Source organism: Bison bison, unplaced genomic scaffold (assembly GCF_000754665.1).
Source record: "Bison bison bison isolate TAMUID 2011002044 unplaced genomic scaffold, Bison_UMD1.0 scf7180017864495, whole genome shotgun sequence".
Taxonomy (NCBI): Eukaryota; Metazoa; Chordata; class Mammalia; order Artiodactyla; family Bovidae; genus Bison; species Bison bison.
The window spans coordinates 766,281-773,784 of NW_011495054.1; the positions used below are offsets into that span (position 1 = coordinate 766,281).

General features: G+C 46.9%; 1 protein-coding gene across 1 annotated transcript in view; it reads left to right on the top strand.

Annotated features, from left to right (window-relative positions):
- The window catches only part of KSR2 (kinase suppressor of ras 2), a 429,355-nt gene that overhangs the window by 109,221 nt on the left and 312,630 nt on the right, over nucleotides 1-7,504 (top strand). The gene's annotated exons all lie outside the window — the stretch shown is intronic.

A 7,504-nucleotide genomic window follows, 5' to 3' on the forward strand; every position in this document is an offset into this window, starting at 1 on the left:
ACGAGGCCTGGGGCCTGAAGGGGAGTCCTGCTCTGCGGCGTCAGGCAGCTGCTGGCCGGAGTTCTCTGGATCTTTTTAGTGGGAGTTAGTCGCTCAGTCGTGTCCGACTCTTTGCGACCCCATGGACTGCAGCCCACCAGGCTCCTCTGTCCATGGATTCTCCAGGCAAGGATACTGGAGTGGTTTTCCATTTCCTCCTCCAGGAGGAGTACCTGTATCTCCCCGCAAAGGAAGGACACAGTGAGGCGATGCGTCTCAAGGCTGTGGCTCAGCCCTGGTGCACAGTGTGTGCTCGGTAAATGCATGGCAGACGCTGCTTACACTGTTACTGCTAGTGATCAGGTTCAAACAGAAACAGCTCAGGGCCAGGTAGGCATGGCTGTTGCCTGCGAAAGTTTCTTAAAGTGAAACGTCAGGAGAAGGGGAGACCTGGGGTTTGGTGCAGTGAGAGGGGAATCACAGCTGCCCGCTTCCCAGTGTGCTGAGCTCACATTTCTGCTGACAAGGACCAGTTCTATGGTCCGAAGGGCGCCGTTCCTCAGTGCTAGCAGCCCGGGGAGATCCCAGGAATATGCCGGGGATCTGGGTGGGCTCCGCTCAGGAAGAATGGAAAAGGAAGGAAATGGGGGAAACTCTTCCACCAATAGCTGTCATCTCATTAAACGTTGGCCTTGCTGTCACATGGTCCTGGTTTCAAATGCTGGGTTCCTGCAGCTTTCCTGCTCGCGACTTTGGGAAGTTGGTCCACTTCTCCAGGCATCAGCGTCCTCTTCTGCACAGAGTGGAAGAGGCTGTGGAGTTGGAAGGGCCACAGGAACTGGGAGCAGTTGATGGTTAGCAAGCTGGAGAGGGCCTGGAGGAGCAGGCAGGGACTCGGGCAAGGGGACCAGCTGGGGTACCAGAAATCCAGATGAGCAGGGACAAAGGTCAGCGTCGATACCGCTGGGCGTCTGCGCTGCATTTTGCACCTGTGTTGCTGGGGTGATGCCTCTCAGGTCAAAGAACGTTCCTGGATCCTACAGCCATCAGCCGTTTCTCTCTCCCTGACCCACCAGACTCTTCACAGATGTGAGCAGGGAACAAAGTCTCCCCCCACACCCCTCACCTGCCCTACCCAGCAGAAAAACAACTCAGAGCACAGCACCCCGGGCTGGGACCTGAGACCTTCCTGGAATCCTCCTGGTTTACTTCCTGGGTCACATCACTCAAGCCTCACTTCCTCTTTTTAAAGAAGAGAATCAGAATTCTCACTCTCCTCACCTGCCCGGGTGTCAGTGAGGGTCAAACCAGGTGTCATCCAGGAAGGGCTTTGCCAGCCATCTAGAACCTACAGTGGGGAGGGGCAGTTACATTTACTGAGGACCGCTGGGTCTGAAGCACCAGCTTTATCTGGGGTCTTGAGCAAAGAAAAGGTGGATCTCTCTTGAAGCAAGTTCCCCGGAGCTCTGGTTTGCTTCCCTCAAACAGATGTAGGCAGACACAATACAAATGTTACAGCAAGGCACACAGAAATCTTCGATGGCCAACCTGGGAAAGCAGAGCCTGGTTAGGAGGTTGGGACAGTAGGGGGACGATGTTTTAGTATATAGCTCACTCCTGTATTCAGCTTGAACTGGTGTTAATCAGTTACCTCCCTGTCCCTGGTACTGGGGGGACATTGGTGAGTCATTTCATCTGTGAGCCATCATTTCCTGGCCAGAAAATTCAGGTGATAGTTGTCCCTCCTTGGCTTCTTGTGAGGATTAAATGAGATAAAATAGGCAATGAGCAGTGCCTGGCATGGTGTTCCCGTGGAGCCTGATAACTGTTCCTTTGCTATTACTGTCATTGACCAATAAATGTTGTTACTCTTCGGTTTCTCCAATTCTGTTGACTGCTCCTGGGAGTCCTGCAAGAATTATTTTCCTCTTCTTCTCATTGGCACTCCCCTTTCCCTCCCCTGTTTTCTGTGTGAATTAAGTGCCTGAGGCTCATGGTCCCAATTTATGGATGAAGAAAGAGGTACCGCTGTCTATGCCAACTGGTCCAGGTCTCAAAGAGGCAGAGAAGAGGGGTCTTGGGTTTGCCTGTCCTGTGCCTCTGACAAGATGGGCCAAACTTGGGATGGTTTCTGCCAGTGGGATGCTTGCACAAAACTTCTCACCTGAGGAAAGAAATGGCTGATGCTGGGTAGAGACAGAGTATCAGCCAAAACATAGGACAAAAGAAGAAAAAGTTGACCAAACTTTCTTTTCAAATGCATTTTTGGGGAAGGGGAAAGAGCAAAATGAACAAGTTCTGCCTGAACAGACATGATTTCGTGTGGCCAGGGCATATTGATAATATCAGGAAGTTTCTGGCTCTGGGTGAAGTATTTGGATTTTTCATGCTCCGCCAGTCCCCCAGGAGACAGGGACCTGGGAGGAAGTTGGACTTTGGGAACACGTCTTATCTCTTTTCTTTTACAGTCAAGAGAATCTATTTATTTAATTAAATTTCCTTTGAGTTTGGTTTTTCCCTTGAGCTAATTTTCTCTTCTGTTTTCTTTCTTTCCTAAGACGTCAGTTAGGGCAGAATTTATCAATAGAAATGACAGTATTAGTAACAATAACGATAAAGATTGTAATAAAATCCAAACAGCACCACATCCTCTGTTACCTTAAGTATGTGGCTGAAGTCACATCTCTGTCTTTAGAGGAAGCTGTCATTAACTTGCAGCTTATATACATTTTGTTCTTCCCATGTCTACCTCAAGGGTTTGAATCTTGGGGTCTGAGTTTCAAGAAAATCTTTTTAATCATGCAGAAAACTTTCAGGAAATGGCATATCCACCCCCTGCCTCCTTTCTTCCTTTCCCCCTCCCTCCATCGTTCATCCCTCCATCCTCCCATCCTTTCCTTCTCTATTGTAGCCTGGCCAGCTATCTTTGGGGGGAAATAGAGAAAGACTTGCTAAGAATGAGCCTATCTTCTTTATGCCATTTTGAGATATATCAGATAATCTAATCCAGCGGCCAGCAAACTATGGCCTGTAGGTCAAATCTGACCAGCTGCCTGCTTTTTAAAATAAAATTTTATTAGACCACAGCTACATCTATTCATTTGTGGCTGCTTTTGCATTATAATGGCAGAGTTGAGTAGTTGCAGTAGAGGTCATATGGCTCACAGGTTGAGGTATTTTACTATCTTGTCCTTTACAGAAAACATTTGCCAATCTCTGTTCTAGTCCTTGGAGAAGGAAATGGCAACCCACTCCAGTATTCTTGCCTGCAGAATCCCAGGGGCGGCGGAGCCTGGTGGGCTGCCATCTATGGGATTGCACAGAGTTGGACACGACTGAAGTGACTTAGTAGTTCTAGTCCTTGACTGTGCATGAAAATGATTTTTCACTTTTCTTCTGCTGTGTGTGATGTGAACAAGTAAGCTCATTTATTTATTCATTCATCAAGCATTTGCTGCTAAATCACTTTAGTCGTGTCCGACTCTGTGTGACCCCATAGACGGCAGCCCACCAGGCTCCCCCATCCCTGGGATTCTCCAGGCAGGAACATTGGAGTGGGTTGCCATTTCCTTCTCCAATGCATGAAAGTGAAAAGTGAAAGTGAAGTCGCTCAGTCCTGTCCGACTCTTAGCGACCCCATGGACTGCGGCCCACCAGGCTCCTCCATCCATGGGATTTTCCAGGCAAGAGTGCTGGAGTGGGGTGCCATTAGGAAGCACTTTTTTGGCACCAAGCCCCCTGTTAGGCACAAGGGGTGTTTTTTGTCTTTAAGAAAGTATTGAAATATAGTAAGATACAAACAGAGGCTATGTATGCTGTAGTGGTGTCAGGAAGGAGGAAACAGGCAGTACTTTGGAGGCTGAGTATAGGAGAAAGCTAGGGAAACTTTCATAGAGGAGGAGACATTTGAGATGGGTATAAAAATGGGAAGTTACCAAACGGCTGGGGGACCATGACCTCCCAGGCGTGGGAACAGCCTGTAGTGAATCACTGGTTGTGATTAAGCATGACCGGCTCAGAGAGCAGGAAGTCAATTTGTAGGACAGTTTGGGTGATGAGAGGAAAAGCTGAAACTAGTAAGAATATGAGAAGCTATGTGGGAGCACTTTAAGGACAGGAATGGTGACTTCTGTATCTTTATTCTGCTGTGATTGTCTCCAAGCTACAGCTTTGGAGTGGTGTGTGGTTGATGGGGTCCATACATCTGAGGTGTATCTTAAGGTCACCACATCTTCAGGTGGCTTTGAAGCTGGCTGATCTGGGTGCAGGTTGACTTTCCATTTTTATGCTCATCTCAAATGTCTCCTTTGAAAATACCTCTGCTTTTGAGGTCAGTGAGAATGTTAGCAGTAGAATTCTCCAAGGCACAGTTCCTATTTTACAGTACAGATGGCAGTTAGGAGGCTGACCAGGGGAGAAGACCCTGAAATCTGGTGTATTCCATAAAGTATCTGAGCATGTCCCAGAGGGACAGCCATGTGGTCTGGATATTGTATTCCCACTGGGGGCCTGAGATCAGGGCTGATAAGTTCCAGGCTTCCCAGATGGTGCTAGTGGTAAAGAACCTGCCTGCCAATGCAGGAGATGTGAGAGACATGGGTTTGATCCCTGGGTCAGGAAGATTCCCTTGAGGAGGGCATGGCAACCCACCCCAGTATTCTTGCCTGGAGAATCCCGTGGACAGAGGAACCTGGCAGGCTAACAGTCCATAGAGATGCAAAGAATCAGACATGACTGAAGTGACTTTACATGCACACACGACCTTGAACACTGGCTGCCCCTGTAATTTGGGACAGCCGGGCCACAAAGGCAGGTCCAGGGTTGCATTACTTTATAAAGAGTCTTAGAGACCTGTGCTTCCTTATCTGTGAAATGGGATAATTATAATTCTCACTTCTTAGGATTGTTGTGATAATTTAGTGAGTTATGCTAGAAAGAAATTGTCTTGGACAGTAAGCACTTGACAAAATGATTCAGCAATGAAATTGTTATCCAGGATAGCATTTTCTAAAGAATGTCAAAGTGTTTTACTTAAAAAAAGTCAAATGTGTTTGTTTCCTGTAAGGCTTCTTGGTGTAGGTAGTAAGTTGCTATGTACTGTGATTTTACTTATAACATTCGACCCAAACTTGGCCATGGCTCTCTGTTTTCACTGAGTGTATGTTGAGACAGTGTTGCACAAAGCAGACTTTGGGGAATTCTTTTTAAGGTAAGGGTGGCGCCTACTGAGGGCTTCTTCTGCGTCTGGCACTGTGCTCGGCTCTGGGGACAGAAGAGTGAGCAAGAAATCCTGGCCTCACGGATTCTGATGGTAGTTCCTAGAGTTTACATGAGGGTCCTGAGCTGCTCTGTGCCTCAGTGTTACACCCTGTAAAATGGGAACAATATGAATCTCCACTGCCTCTTGTCTTGCCAGGAGGTTGGAAGGGTGATGAGAAATACTGACCTGGCAGGAGGTAGTAAAACTGAATTGGGGAAGAGTCATGCTTAAGCCTAATGTAGGAGCTAATAGCACAGACCTTGCAATCAGTCAGCTGAGGTTGGAGAACCAGCTCTGTCTAACTGTGGTCTCTGATTGTGTGATCTTGTGCAAGGTACTTAACCTCTCTGCACCTGTTGCCTCTTGTAAAAAATGAGGAGAGTACGCCTACCTCACAGGGTTAATATGAGAATTTAATGAGTTATAAGGCACTGACATGTATAAAGTGCTTTAAAAGTATTTAATAAAAGAATAGTCAATAGCAATGATAATAATAACAGCCAACACTGGTGGATTGTTTGCTCTGTTCTAGGCACTTTGCATGGATTTGTTTAATTTATTCCTTACAACAACCTTACCTGGCAACGACTATTATTATCTTCATTTAACAGATGAGAAAACTGAGGCTTACCGTTAAGCCCCTATCAAGAGGACACAATTTGTTAGTGTTAGAGCTGGGCTGACAGACTCCAGTGCCTGAGGTTGTAACCACTGCCCCATCACTCTCGCTGAGATTATGGCAGAGCAGACCATGTTACCAGGCAGGGGTCCAGCTTGTGGACGCATGTGGAGAGGAGAGTCCAGCAGAGTAGGGGGCAGCCTGCATTCAGTTTAGCATTTTCAGAGATCAATCGAGTCCTGTCGTTCTTCCCTAGACTTTCAGGAACCTGTACGCCTTCTCCTTTTTTCCCTTTCAAAAGGCAGACTTGATTGTCTTCCCTCCTCCTCTCTCTAGCCTTTGTAACGGCCTTTTGAAGTCAGAGGTATAGTTCAGGGCTCCTAAGAACAGATCTGGAAAAGAGAGAACTACTTTCCACAGTGTTTAAACCAAAAGTGTAAGGACATGGGAGCCCTAGTTCTTGAATCAGTTCTGTGTGTACGTGTGTGTGTTCTGTATGTGTTCTTGCCAAATGCTAATACCTGCCTCTGCTGATGTCAGGCAGGGCTTCACAGAGGTCACCCTTCAGACTTCGTTTGTCTCCTGCTTGTCATCCTCTGAATATTTCGAGAGTGGGGGGCTTGACCCCCTCTGTAACAGTGTATTTTAAGAGTGTTTTTTTTGTTGTTGTTTGTTTGCCTATCCCAGTGTTTTTTTCCTCCTTGTCTTTAAAAATCTTCCTTTTTCCTCCTTCTCTGTGCCCTGTAGTCTGACCCTGCCTTGCTTATCTAAGACAATAAAACAGGAACAAGCTAACGTTAACCCCTGGGGACAGGCTGAGGCTGCAGAGCAGAATTGCCATGGCCTTTATGAAGAGAGAATTTAAGTCCCTTAGCACCTGGGAGGGTTGATGTCTTCTCTGCGACCACTCTGGGCTTTGTCAGCTGGTGACTGAGTGGAGGCTGAGTGAGACTTCTTTAAGCAGGGTTGAATTGTCCCGAGTGTGGGTCAGAAGGGAGTGGGTGCATTCATTCACTCATTCATTCATCCAATTTTTCTTCCTTCCTTCTCTTTTACCCTCTTCTCTTTCTGTCCTTCTATCCTTTGTTCCATCAATTGATCCATCCATATATCCACCCATCCATCCATATACTATTCATCCATCTATCTGTCTGCTCATTCACTCACTTACTGACCTACATGCCAACTCATACATCCACCTGGCCACCCAGCCATCCATCCACTCACTCACTCATCTGTTCATCCACCTATCCATCTTCCATCCACCCACTCATCTGTCCATCTACCCATCTATCACATTTACTCACCCATCTATCTATCTATTCATCCATCCATCCATCTATTTGATAGGTACCAAGTCCCTTCTATGCACCAGATACTCTGCTGAGTGCTGCAGATTTAGGTATGATGAACAAGGCCCCTCCCCTTGTGGAGGACAGAACCAGCTAATGAGGGAGACAGACAATAGACCATTAAACAAGGAAATGAGTTAATTTGAGAATCTGATAAACACTGTGAAGAAAGTTAAGTGAGAGAACCATGTTAGTTAGAAGAGTCAGTGAAGGTTCCTCTGAGGAACATTTGAACAGAAGCCTGAAGAATGTGAAGGGGAGAGAAAGTGGCAGAAAGAGTTCTCTGCTGCTGCT